The 13,642-nt window shown below is 44.3% G+C and overlaps 1 non-coding gene across 1 annotated transcript; it reads left to right on the top strand.

Annotated features, from left to right (window-relative positions):
- The first annotated feature begins 6,669 nt into the window (after positions 1 to 6,669).
- Positions 6,670 to 6,741, top strand: trnae-cuc. The gene has a single exon. It is a non-coding gene; the product is annotated as a tRNA-Glu (tRNA).
- The last annotated feature ends 6,901 nt before the right edge of the window (positions 6,742 to 13,642 follow it).

Raw genomic sequence — 13,642 nt, 5'->3', positions numbered from 1 at the left:
GAAACGGTGAATTTAATTAACAGGGTTCAGAGGAGAGTACATGCCTGTTTACAAGATAAAGGCGAAAAAGCTCTGCTACACAAAGATTCTCCGCGTTTGGGGCTGATTGGCTATACAGTCACATGACCCCCTTAAGAGTAAGAAATAGTTTAACTTACAATCATTACATGTTCGGATGTAAGTTTTTTTTAAAAAATGAAGTGTCAGTGGATAGAATGGAGCAGCATGGGAGGCAATGCGACCTGATAGTAGCAGCAAATTCGAGACAGTTATCTCTGAACAAAAGACTTCGGAGCAGGAGTAGGCCGTTCGGCCCATCGAACCTGCTCCGCCATTCGATTCGACAAGGCTGATCTGTTTGTGGTCACAATTCCACTTTCCTGTTCCCAACGGCACCACCACCGCCCCCCCCCCCCCCCCCCCCCCCCCCCCCCCCAACCCCCCCCCCCCCCACCCCTAACCCTAACCGTAATAGATGGAATGAATGATATTTTGTGTATGGCATTCTGGAAATTGAGATTTTAAGGTTTCCCTTCTTTGCAAGTGCACCAACGTTTAGTGAGTTTTGTAGCTAGAGATTCAAAACTCGTTACTCCTCTACGGTCCCGGGTTTCACAACACTAAAAATATACATGTTTTTCAAGAAATTATCATGAACCTTTTTGGATCATTGGTTTAAAAAAACCGCAGAAAGTGTAACACCTGCCCTTTTACTTCCACTCTCCTCACCGTCCAATGGCCCAAGCACTCCTTTCAAGTGAAGCAGCATTTCACTTGCACTTCCCTCAATTTAGTCTACTGCATTCGTTGCTCCCAATGCGGTTTCCTCTACACTGGAGAGAGCAAACGCAGACTGGGTGATCGCTTTTCAGAACTTCGTTGGCCTGTCCGCAAGCATGACCCAGACCTCCCTGTCGCTTGCCATTTCAACACTCCACCCTGCTCTCATGCCCACATGTCCGTCCTTGGCCTGCTGCATTGTTCCAGTGAAGCTCAACGCAAACTGGAGGAACAGCATCTTATCTTCCGACTTGGCACTTTACAGCCTTCTGGACTGAATATTGAGTTCAACAATTTTATATCATGAACTTTCTCCTCCATCCCCACCCACTTTCCGATCCACCCGATTTTTTTCTCAATAATTTCTATAGATTTTTCTTTTCCCACCCATGTCCATGATTTTAAATGTATTTCCAACCATTGTTTTATCTCTACCTTTTAGCCTATTTCAATCCCTTCCCTTCACCCCACCCCACCCCCACTAGGGCTATCTGTACCCTTGCTTGTCCTGCTTTCTACCCTTAATTAGCACATTCCTTAGTAATATCACCTTCAACACCTCTTTGTCCTTTTGTCTATGCCATCTTTTGGCTATCTCCACCAATAACTGGCCCTCTATTCAGCTCTACTTGTCCCAACCACTCCCCTTAAACCAGCTTATATTTCACCTCTTCTATTTTTACTTAGTTTTGTTGAAGAGTCATACGGACTGAAAATGTTAACTATGTTCCTCGCTGCAGAAGCTGCCAGACCTGCTGAGTTTTTCCAGATATTTTTATTTTTGTTTTGGATTTATAGCATCCGCAGTTTTTTGCTTTTATCTTAGTGTTCAATTGACTGCCACTTCTCTTCAAGGAATGCTTACCTTGAAGCAGTATTGCTCTTCTCTCCGACAGGACTTCCGTATCTCTCTTTTGCCTTGTTCACCTTCATTGTTTTCCATTTCTCTCCTGGTGTTTGACAAGGTGTTTACTAAAACCGGCTTTCACAGCCACATTTCCTTCCTCAGTGACTGTCTCCACCTCTGAGTAACCCCAAGTGGATTTCAACTGAAGTTCCATCCTTCATGTTTCGAACCCATCCACGATTATAGGTGTCTCCGGGACATACAATGCTCCTCAGACTGCTGTTCATGTCACATTCTGAGATCCACACTCCATGCCATGAGCCGCCATATGAACACGCTCTACCTCTCCTTCCAGCCGCACCCTATTTTCAAGCTGCGCGTGCCCCCAGTATCATTTTATTCTTCATCTCATCCGATGCCTCAACAAGAAACTTTGTCTCTTTCTTTCAGGTGCAAAGGAATGCAAGCTCCAACAACTCATCGACACTAATACCCATCCAGGACCATCCACCCTTGCCTGTCCCTCTGTCCCCATCCCATCTTCCAATCCCAGCCCCAGCCATGTATTCACCATACCCCTGACTGTCCCTTCTCTGATGCTGAAGTGCACAACAAAGGATTTAGTTTCTTACCCTTATGCCCTCATCTCAATGTATTTCGGGCTCAGCATGATGCTGAACTCTTCTTCCGCTGCCTTCATCTCCATGCTCACTTCTTTGGGCAGGAATTCTTTCCCCGTTCAATGGATCATTTTACCAGCCTCCAATATTCTCCCTCCACCTGGACCCCTCCCTCTGGATTCTTACCTTCTCTTGATCTTTTCATTCAGAACTGTCAGAGTGACGTTAATCATCTCAATTTCTCTGCTCCTCTCACCCACTCTAACCTGTCTCTCTCTGAACTTGCTGCACTCCGTTCTCTCAGGTCCAACACTGACATTGTCATCAAACCTGCTGACAAGGGTGGTGCTGTTGTTGTCTGGCACACTGACCTCTAACTCACAGAGCCTGAGCGTCAACTCGCAGACACTGTCACCTACCTTGCTCTGGACCATGATCCCACTACTGAACATTAAGCCATTGTTTCCAGGACTGTTGCTGACCTCATCTCCTCTGGAGATCTTCCTTCCACAGCTTCCAACCTCATAGTCTCCCAACCTCGGACGGGCCGCTTGTACCTCCTACCCAAAATCCACAAACAGGTCTGTCCCGGCAGACCAATCGTGTCAGCCGGTTTCTGCCCCACGGAACTCATTTCTTGACTTCTTGACTCCATTCTCTCTCCCCTTGTCCAGTCTCTTCCCACCTATATCCGTGATTGCTCTGATACCCTACATCATAGCAACAATTTCCAGTTCCCTGGCCCCAACCACCTCCTCTACACCATGGATGTCTGATCCCTCTAAACCTGCATCCCCCACCGGGATGGTCTGATGGCTGTCCACTTCTTCCTCAAACAGAGGCCTGAACAATACCAATCCACCACTACTCTCCTCTGTCTGGCTAAACTTGTTCTCACGCTGAACAAATTCTCCTTAAACTCCTCTAACTTACTCCAAATAAAAGGTTTGGCTATGGGTACCCGCATGGGCCTCAGTTATGCCTGTCTCTTTATGGGGTATGTGGAACATTCATTGTTCCAGTCCTACTCCGGCCCCCTCCCACAACTGTTTCTCCAGTACATCAGTGATTGATTCGGTGCTGCTTCATGGTCTCACTGGACCTGGAAAAAATTATTAATTTTGCTTCCAATTTCTACCCCTCCGTCATTTTTACATGGTCCATCTCTGACACTTCCCTTCCCTTCCTTGACCTCTCTGTCTCAATTTCTGTTGATAGGCTGTCCACCAATATTCATTGCAAGCCTATTGACTCCCACAACTACCTCGACTACAGCTCCTCACGCCCCGCTTCCTGTAAGGACTCCATCCTATTCTTTCAGTTCCTTCAGCTCCGTTGCATCTGTTCTGATGATGCCACTTTCCAAAACAGTTCTTCTGACATGTCTTCCTTCTTCCTTATCCGAGGTTTTCCACCCACGGTGGTTGACAGGGCCCTCAACCTTGTCTGGCCCATCTCCCACACATCCGCCCTCAAACCTTCCTCTCCCTCCCAGAACCATGATAGGGTCCCCTTGGTCCTCACTTTTCACCCCACCAATCTCTGCAATCAAAGGATCATCCTCTGCAATTTCTGCCAAATCCAGCATGATGCCACCACCAAAAATATCTTCCCTTCAACCTCCCGGTGGCATTCCACAGGGACTGTTCCCTCCGGGACACCCTTGTCCACTCCTCCATCACCCCCTACACCTCAACCCTCTCCCATGGCACCTTCCCATGCAACCGCAAAAGGTGCAACACCTGCCCATTTACTTCCCCTCTCCTCACCGTCCAAGGATCCAAACACTGATTTCAAGTGAAGCAGCATTTCACGTGCACTTCCCTCAATTTAGTCTACTGCATTTGTTGCTCCCAAAGCGGTTTCCTCTACATTGGATAGACCAAACGCAGACTGGGTGATTGCTTTGCATAACACCTTTGGCCTGTCCGCAAGCATGACCCAGACCTCCCTGTTGCTTGCCATTTCAACACTCCATCCTGCTCTGATGCCCACATGTCCATCCTTGGCCTGCTGCATTGTTCCAGTGAAGCTCAACGCAAACTGGAGGAACAGCACCTCATCTTCTAAGTAGGCACTTTAGAGCCTTTGGGACTGAACATTGAGTACAACAATTTTAGATCATGAACTCTCTCCTCCATCCCCAACCCATTTCCAAACCCCCCGTTTTTCCCCAATAATTTATATAGATTTTTCTTTTCCCACCCATTTCCATTATTTCTAAATGTATTTCCAACCATTGTTTTATCTCTACCTTTTAGCCTATTTCAATCCCTTCCCTTCACCCCACTCCACCCCCACTAGGGCTATCTGTACCTTGCTTGTCCTGCTTTCTACCCTTAATTAGCACATTACTTAGATAATATCACCACCTTCAACACTTCTTTTGTCTATGCCATCTTTTGGCTATCTCCACCTATCACTGGCCCTCTTTCCAGCTCTATGCCCCTCCCCCTTAAACCAGCTTATATATCACCTCTTTTCTATTTTTACTTAGTTCTGTCAAAGAGTCATACAGACTCAAAATGGTAACTGTGTTCCTCTCTGCAGATGCTGCTGGACCTGCTGAGTTTTTCTAGGTATTTTTATTTTTGTTTTAGATCATTGGTTTGTCCTGAAAGACAGTATTGAGCTCAATTATGGACACAACGCTTTAGAAGGGATATGAAGGCATTAGGGAGGGTGCAAATTAGGGTCATGAGAATGGTTCCAGGGCTGAGGAACGCCAGTTAAATAGGCATATTGGAGAAGCTAGGTCTGGTCTCCCTGGAAAGGAGTACGTCAAGAGTCATTTAATCAAAGTATTCTCAATCACGAGGGGTCTGGACAGAATGGATGGGGAGAAACTGCGAATAACAGGGTACAGATTTAAGGATATAGATAGATAGACAGATTGGTAGATAGTTATACAGATAGATAGATAGGTAGACAGATAGATAGATTGATGCCTTGAAGAAATCTTGATGGCAGCAGATACGGAATTATGATGCCAACACAAGTAAAGCAAGTAACCATAATCCAAAGCATCATTATAGGCAATCAATAAAAAAGGCGTAAAATATAAAAAAAATCACAGTTATGAATGTTGACGTATACAGAAGGAATTGTGACATGAGGAAAAAAAAACTTTTTATGCAGTGACTGGTTAGTACCTGGAACGCATTGCCAAAGAGTGTGGTGAAGACAAATTCAAACTCAGCATTCAAAAGGGAATTGGATCATTATCTGAAAAGGTTAAAAATATCATATTGCAGGGTAATGTGGTGAAGGTCCTTGGTGTGTTTTTCATTCCGAGGGCCAGTATGGACACTGCGGGCCGAATTACCTCCTTTTGTACTGTCATTGTGCTAGGATTATATGACTCTCAGCTGATGTCTGCAATGCATACTACTTGTGCAACACTCAAATAGTTACTCTCTTTTTCTGCTTCCGCTGTTCATTGTCCCTCCCATTCTGCCTCCTGTGTCCTATACACAACGCCGCAGGAAGTAATTTATTTCGATGCCTCCTGTTGAATCCTCCAGCCCTTTTTATTGATAGCCTTCTCAAATATAAATTACAAAATGAATACAAAAGACAAGAAAAGACTTCTCTTGGCGTTTCAAACAACATAAAGTTTCGTTTATATAGCTTTTTTAACTATTGTGCTATTGTGGCATCTGGACATTGGATTACAACAGGTTCTACATTTTTAAATATTTATGATTAATTTTGTGATGCTTACAAAGAGATTGTGGGGGAGCTAGTTTGGAATCAATGTGTTACTTGCCACTTATGAGCAAAATGTTATCCAGGTCTTGCAGTATATGACACGGACTGCTTCCGTACCTGAGCAGTTGGGACTGGCATGGGATATCGTGCAATCATGAGTGAACATCCACTTTTGACTATATTATCATGGCGGAAGGTCATTGATGAAAAGCTGAAAATGGCTGGACGTAGGGCACCGGTAAGGACCACCTGCATGGAGTCCTCGGACTGAAGTGATTGGCCTCCAACAAGCACACTATCTTCCTGTGTGCTCAGTGTAACTCCAGCCACTGGAGAGTTTTCCTCCTGATTCCCACTGACTTTATTTTCGCTTGGGCTCCTTGCAGCCACAATCGGTCAATGCTGCCTTGATGTCAAAAGTAGTCACTCTCACCTAACCTTATTAATGTTAATATTGTAATGCATACAGCGGGTATGTGGGTGCATCGGTATGATAGTTGTAAATAAATGTGTGTACCTGTGTATATCTGTATTGTGTCTAACTGTATTGAGAAATGATTGAATAGTAAGAGAGAAATAGATATGCAGAAAAAATGTTTACGAATGGAAGCAGATTTAGCTGAATAAATGCATAAGGAACCCATATAGATAGATTTGTAAGCGGCATGATTCACCACTTGAATATTTAGAATGGTCGGAAAGGTGTATGTTTCCCTGGTGGTCTAGTGGTTAGGATTCGGCGCTCTCACCGCCGCGGCCCGGGTTCGATTCCCGGTCAGGGAAAGTCTTTTCAACTAAATCATTAATAACGGTGATGGATTAATAATTTTATCGCTGTTAATAAATAGTATTTTGTTCTATACAAACAAATTTTTCTCGAATGAGAAAGGGCCTTTGAGACGTCAGACGAAGCTGATGACTGCTAGGAGTTGTAATCTTCCATCTTTTTGGCCTAAGGTAAAATAACGTGTTGAGGGAGAAGATGAAATGTTGAATCCTCTGCCCTTGCTCTCTTTAAATAAAAAAAAACATTTCACTATTAACGTTTCGAGTTAACAGAGCTCTGAAGAAGGATCATAGGGCCTCGAAACGTGAACTCTATTTCTCTAGCCACAGATGCTGCTAGACTTGCTGAATTTTTGCTGAATTTTCTTTTTTTGTATCCGTGTGTCGATATATATGTGTCTATGTGTTTTTGTGTATCGGTATGTATGTGAGTGCCCATCATTACGTGTCTCTGTGTGCGTACGTTTGTACCCGCCGGCGTGTTTATGTATCTAAGCCTGTCTGTTTGCAGATCTGTGTGGATTTTCTATATTTTTCTGAGTGGGTCTTTGTTTCTCACAATCTGCCCCGTTCCCCACAACGTATTAACCTGGGCTTTATATTTTACAATGAGACGGAGGCGTGAATTGCATGTTTTCTTTCAACAATGGCCGATGCAAAGTGTTTAATAGGGCCACAGGGAAACTGATCCCTGCCGTCTCGAGGCTGTGAAAGAATTTCTCACGAACTGAGTGCTGAATGTTCTCACCTATCGTAAGAGAAGCTGTGGTTGAAACCGCCGAAAATGGCAATGCAATTTTAATTCGTATACAGTAACTTCTTAAAATTCCCCTTGGAAGCGTGGAATAAAAAAAAATTCCAGAGTTTTAGAAATCAGAAGCCGTTTGGAGAACTGATTCTTATTGCCAGTCGGCTGCAGAGCGAAGGGCGAGTGAGCTTTTAACTGAGCGAGCGTTCCAAAAGACAAGTCTTGGCAAATGCCGTATCTGTATGAAACAGAGAATGAGATATTTCTAGATATAAAAAGAAAGTTTCCATATTTATGTAGAATCCTGAAGATGCTATTTTGGCATTTGCTGAATCTGCAACTTATCACTTCCTCTGTCATTACAAAATTCGGTAAACTTCACGAAATACTTCCCTAAGTGTAAAGCAAATTGGGACGTCCCCGCTGTTGTGAAAGGTAAAGATTTCATAATTTTCCATCTTTCACAATTAACAAAAAGATGGAGTTGTGTAATATATCTACAGCTTTTAGTCTGCACCGGTTTTGTCTGCTTCTCTCGGTTTCGGTACATGTCTTTGTGCCTTTGCGCATTCCTCTGTCCGTATTGCTTAAATTACTCTGCAATAGAAATAATCTCCTTGGTATTGTAAAAAGAACACAAAATAGCCGGAACAAAATTGCTGCTTTGACCTTTTCTGTAGACTCTGCAGCAAATTGTTTCGTCGATTCCTCGTTAGTATAGTGGTTAGTATCCTCCCCTGTCACGCGGGAGACCGGGGTTCAATACCCCGACGGGGAGTAGAGCATTTTAAGTTCAGAAATTGTACTCATGACGTCATATGCGTTCAAAAAAGCAGCTACGAGGGTGTTGAAGTTTTGCACTCTTACTGAGAAGCTTCTTGGGGAGAGATCAAGGTACTTTCATCAACACTTTGCCTAATTTAGAACTGACTGATGCTTCTATTTTTCCGCATCCGTGCGCACTGCTGTGAATCCTGTCGAATACATGTAATTAAATAAATGTAAATTAATGTATTTTTTTTAAATGGTGACATTCCTTTGAATCGCAGAATTATTATGGTACTGCAGGAAGCTATTTGGCCCATCGTGTCAACACGGGCTGTCAGAATGAACAACTCACCTGGTCCCAGTCCCGCCTTCTACCCGCAAACCTGCTCATTATTCCTTTTCTTCAACAGTTGGAATCCTCTTTGATTGCTTCAGTTGAGCCTGCCACTATCACACTCTCAGGCAGTGCATTCCAAGAAGGACAATGACACAGATGAATGGGAACACCACCGGCTTCAAACTCCACCCACCTCCCCCTCCCCCCCAAGCCATACATTCTTCTGACTTGGAACAGGATCGCCATTCCTTCACTGTCGCTTGGTCAAAATCCTGGAACTCCCCTCCTAGCAGCACTGTGGATGTACCTATATCGCATAAAATGCAGCGCTTCAAGAAGACTGCTTACCACCACCTGCTGAAGGGCAATTAGAGATGGGAAATAAAAATGCTGGTCCAAAAAGTAACACCCGCAAGCCCCATGAAGGAGTAAAGGTAATCCAGACCCGAGCCATTCCCGCCGCTTGGAGAAGTTTTTCCTAATATGATTCTTTTACTAGTAACTTTCGAATTTACCATGCCATGTGCGGAATAATATTTTCCACTTTTCAATGCTATGAATTGCCATTTCTCGATCTTATTCATCTGCATGCACTCACGAAAATTATGTTGGGCATACAACCAAACTCAACCAAATAAGTCCTTTCTTTCTCTCCCTCTCTCTCTTTCTGTATGTCTAAGTCACTGATGATATGTCACAGACCTGAAGCCTGCACTCTGTTTTTCTTTCTCTGTGGATGCTGCCGCAGATTGCTGAGTGTTTTCACCGTTTTTGTTGTTTTCGTTCATTCTATATGTCTGCGTACTTGTATTTCATCATTATTTCGCTCCTTTTTGCATATGCGTCAACAGCTCCAGACCTGAGTCCGGAATGGTATGGTTACTCCCTGGTGTCAGAGCCAACAACCTCACAGAGTGTCTTCAGACCAATCTAGCCGGGCAGAGTTGAAGGCCCAGAGTTAGAAAATGAAAAAAAATCACTAAGATAGACACCAAAGGTAGAAATCGACGATTGCTCTAAGTGTCATATACTATCGATTTTAGAAATAGGAGGATAGAGGAGATAAATGTGCGACGGGACAGACGGTTTAAAACAAAACGCCTTAGGATTGCTGGAGAGCGGGACCACGTCTACGAGAGATGGGAGCTATACAGACCGGATTTACCTCAAACGGTCTGGGACCAATGTTCTTACTGGGCCAATGGTCAGTGTAATTGCTTTTCAGATTAATTTAGCGGCGTCATAGATAGCATAATGTCGTAATCGTAAAAGGAAAAACAAGGTGCGTAAACAATTTGATCAGACAGATAGCACGACAGTAAGATGGCAATGGTCGGGAAAAGACGAAGAAGAAGACAAGAGCCGAAACTTTCGGATTTGAGTGCACAGGGGTTAAAACATAAAAATGATAAATTGATAGCCTGATGGGTTACAGAAAATTGTAATGCTGGGCAGTGTTGTTCCTGGAATGAAGAAGTTAGAGAAAGGTTGTGAATGTGCTTAAGGAATGTTGGTCGTTGATCGATCCTAATTGGTTTAGAATAATATTACAGTGCTGCAGAATTGTCTTGATAGATCAAGGAGACAACATATTCCATGGGATGTGGGCATCACTGGCAAGGCAAGAATTTCTTTCCGATCGCAAACAGCCCTGGAGAAAATGGTGGTGAGCCATCTTCTTGAACTGTTGCAATCCATGTGTTGAAGGTACACCCACAGTGCTCTTGGGGAGTTCGAGAAGAGCGACCCTGCCACAATTAAGGAACAGCGATAGTTCCAAGTCACGATGGTTTTCGGCTTGGAGAGAAAGTACAGATGATTCTGTTCCATTGTGTCTCTTATCCTTGACCTTCTAGGGGATAGATGATTGCTTTGAAGGTGCCCTTGCACTAGGGGCACGGGAGTGTGCCAATTGGATCGCTCTTTTAAAGAGCCGGCACATGCACAATTGGTAGAGTTACCTCCTCTGGTGCTGTGTTATTTTGGGCTCCGGCCCACTGAATCTTTGGCTGGAAGGTGGCAGAGGGGCAATGACTGAGCTGAGCTGCCACATCGGGCACAGATAGTCTGCAAATTCATAAAGAATCACAGGATGGTCTGTACCAATTCCGACCTCCTGTCCGCCCCCGCTCCCCTCCCACCCCAACCTCTCCTCCTGAATTTGGGATCTACAGATGTTAGCCAGTCAATAGGATTAAGCAATGTGTAGGAAAAACAGGTGGATGGAGGTCAATTTAAGAGCAACCGCGATCCAATTGAAAGGTGCAAGATGCTTCAGAGGCTGAATGTTCTCCTGTTCCTGTGCTCCTGTTAAGAGCGCTCAAATCATCGTCCTCAACCAATGTTGCCCAGGGTCAACATCGCTGCAGAGTCCGAGGGGGTGCTGCTCCAGCTGCTGACACTCGCCCGGGTACGAAGTTGCTCCCGGGTATCAGCCAAGCCCTCCTTCCGTCGACCTCATACCAAGGCATGGCATCATCCCCAGATACTGGAAGAGCAGCCAACAAAACCAGAAAATGCCAGCATCATCATTGTCCCTGAAACAAAAACAGAATTACCTGGAAAAACTCAGCAGGTCTGGCAGCATCGGTGGAGAAGAAAAGAGTTGATGTTTCGAATCCTCATGACCCTTCAACAGAACTGAAAGTTTGTTAGTGATTGTACAGCTTAGGTATCTATGGAATATTCTGCAGATTAATAAATATAAAGAGCAGGAACCTTGTGACCTACTACCATACGGCAAAGTGGAGCCATTACCTCTGTCCCTGCCCAGCAGCTACTGAAACTGTATCGCCAGATTCTGTACTTAGTCGAGCCTAGAGAGAAACATTTAGGATAGAGATTAAAGACCGCGTGTCATCTCAACACCGCAAAGACTGAATTTGCCACTAAATCAAACATCGCATGCATTATTTATTGGCCTTTAAAATAAATCAATCTTAGAAGATTTCAATATAAGTCTCTATGTGCATTTGGTGGTGTGTCTGTGTGTTTGTTTGTGGAGTGGCAGGGAGTTGTGTTTGTGCGTTCGGTGATGGTAGTGCTTTGGGTGGAGGAGGTGCCGGGGGAGGCGGGTTGGACGATGTGGTAACTGGTGTTGGGGTGGCGAGGTGAAGCTGTTCGGTGGGAGGCTGGATGTGGTGGCGTGGGGTTAAAGTATTTACATAATTAACTGTTTCCAAGTTAATCTTTCTTGTGACTTCCTTCGACCTGTTTCCATCTCGATACGCTGCAGGTTGTTAATAAAAATCCTGAATACAATGGCTCATTGAGGTGTCCTCTGATGTAACCAATGAGAATTCAGCCTATAAACAGCTGCTGAAGTGCAGTCGCAATTGCGCACCGGAATATCCAACAAGCAGCATGTGTCAATGACTGAATAATCCGCACATGAGATGCTGGCTGAGGGTGAACAGGACAGCAGGGGAAAAAACCCCTGATCCTCCTGAAAAATAACGTGATGCAGATGTTTTAAATCCAACCTAGAGGGCAATTTCATGTCATATTCTGCAAATCCAATCTTCATAATGAGTCACGCAGTGAACCAAAACTGCTCAGTTTATGTCATATTTTCACGATACTAAATATAATTTCATTGGTTTACTTCAATTTCTATCAACACAGGGTCACCAGGAAAATTGAGGTATGAAATGATCGGAGCGTTTGAAATGTTAATGGCATTCAGAGGGTGAATGCAAATACTTTATTCTGGTACGTGAGTCAACAACTGGTGCCTGGTGTGAATTGTTTCCAACAATTTCTGTGTTTCATGTTGATCTTTTACCATAGCAGCTTTCTTAATAACATGCACCCTTGCACAAGGCCCTCTTGAATTCTTCTTATACAGAAGGGCGTTATTTACATTTTTAGAGGCCCGGTTTGAATTCTGTTGTTACAGAACACTTCCTCCCGAGCCATGGGAATTCAAAAGACCTTTCTCTCGGGGTTAATCTGTTCAATTCGCTTCTTTTTCGACACCAGACACCTTGTACTTTCCATCCTACTTGCTTCATTTGCACATTTTTTATTTGTTCATTGGATGTGGACAAAGTTGGCTAGGCCACCATTCATTGCCAACACTAAATTGCCCTTGCGAAGCTGGTGGTGAGCTGGCTTCTGGATTGGCTGCAGTTCATGCATTGTAGGAATACGCTTAGTGCTATTTGGAAGTGAGTTCCAGGTTTTTCATCCATCGACAGTGAAGGAAAGACGATTTGGTTACAAGTAAGGGAAGTATGAGACTTGGAAAGGAGTGCCAGGTGGGAGAGTTCCCATGTACTTGCTGCTCTTGGCCTCTAGGTGGACGTGGTCGTATTTGTGGAAAGTGCTGTCGAAGGGGCCTTGCTGCGTTTCTGGAATGCATCTTGTAGGTGGCACAGTGTGTCGGTAGTGGAAGGAGTGGATGTTGAAGGTGTTGGATGCAGTGCCAATCGAGAGGACTGCTTTGTACTTGTTGCTGTGGAACTTCATGAGTGTTGTTGGAGCTGCTCTCTTCCAAGCAGGTGAAAAGTATTGCATAGCACCCCTGACATTTAGATAGTGAACAGGCTTTGGTGTGTCAGCAAGTGAGTCGCTCTCCATAGAACTCACAGCCTTTGGCCTGCTCTTGTAGGCCCAGCATTTATATGGGTAGTACATTTTAGTTTCTGTCCATGGTAATCCCCAGCATGTTGATATTGGGGAATTCAGCGATGGTAATGCCTTTGATTGTGAATGGGAGATGGTTAGATTCACTCTTGTTGGCGATTGTCATTGCCTGACATTTGCTGGTGCAAATGTGACTTGTCACGTATCAGCTGACATCTTTCTATTGTCCAGTCTTACTACATATTGACACGAAATGCTTCAATATCTGAATAGATGCAAATGCAGTTAAACATCGTACAATCTTAGGCGTACATTCCCACTTCTGACCTCATGTTGTCGGGAAGGTTACTGATGAAACATCTGAAGATGTTTGGTCATACGACACTACCCTGAGGCTCAGCTACTGCGATGGCACGAGAAGATTGACATCCAACAGCCCCAATTACTTTCCTTTGTGC

Source organism: Carcharodon carcharias, chromosome 19, assembly GCF_017639515.1.
Source record: "Carcharodon carcharias isolate sCarCar2 chromosome 19, sCarCar2.pri, whole genome shotgun sequence".
NCBI lineage: Eukaryota > Metazoa > Chordata > Chondrichthyes > Lamniformes > Lamnidae > Carcharodon > Carcharodon carcharias.
This window is presented reverse-complemented; position numbering and strand designations above follow the sequence as displayed.